Source organism: Arvicanthis niloticus, chromosome 11 (assembly GCF_011762505.2).
Source record: "Arvicanthis niloticus isolate mArvNil1 chromosome 11, mArvNil1.pat.X, whole genome shotgun sequence".
Classification (NCBI taxonomy): domain Eukaryota; kingdom Metazoa; phylum Chordata; class Mammalia; order Rodentia; family Muridae; genus Arvicanthis; species Arvicanthis niloticus.
In genome coordinates, this window is record NC_047668.1 from 72,307,733 (window position 1) to 72,308,597 (window position 865).

Here is an 865-nt window from a genome sequence, read left to right on the forward strand (position 1 = left end):
CTGGATCACTGGCCAAATCTCAGAGCATGAGGATACATCATATCTCAAGGATCACAACTGAATACTTTGGGAGAGACACTTGGAAGCAAAAGGAAGCCTCGGACGATGTCGCCTCCAGGGGGAGCACAAATAACATTTGCGGTCTCCTGACAAGGGCTCGCCCCTTTGTGGCTGGTTGGGGGTGCAATATGCTGCATCTCTTAGTCACCAATTTCATAGAAAATGACTCAAGCTCGTGCTGCGAAAGGCGTGGGGTGGCGATGCTGAAGAGGAAGCAATAAGCCAGGAGTCCCAGCTTTCCAGCGCAGAGACCCACCACCCTCCCAGCCTCCGCGCGCCTTTCTAATTATTGTTATTAATTATTTTTATAACCCTCTTGGCCGCTGTTCCTGATTTCTAGTTGCGTGGAGCACTTGCAGGCCGATGCACTTCCAGGCAGAATTTAAATATATACATCTGTATAATTTTGCACAATTGCGTCACCGTTGAAGTCGTCGTGGTTCCCCGAAAGGCCTCCACGTCTCCTCCCAGCACCCGGGCCTGCGGACGCTTCCGGGCTCTGGCCGCACTTTCGCGAGGAGCCCTGGGCTCCTTCCGAGCGGCCGCCCGAGAGCCCCTCCCCCAGCCCCCGTCCTCCCGGCTCCCGGGCGCCTCCTCCTCTGCCTCCGCGCCCGCCTCGCGGGGAGTCAAGCTAGGGTGAGCGGCAGGAGCGCACGGCGGGCGCGGGCGCGGGGCGCGCGGCACCAGGGAGCCGCCGGGACCGCCCTCCCTCCCGCCCCCTCCACGGCCCAGGAGGGCGGGGGCCGGAGCGGCGCGGGGCGGGCAGAGCCGCCTGGCCCCTCCCCTCCGCCGCCCTCCCCAAAGT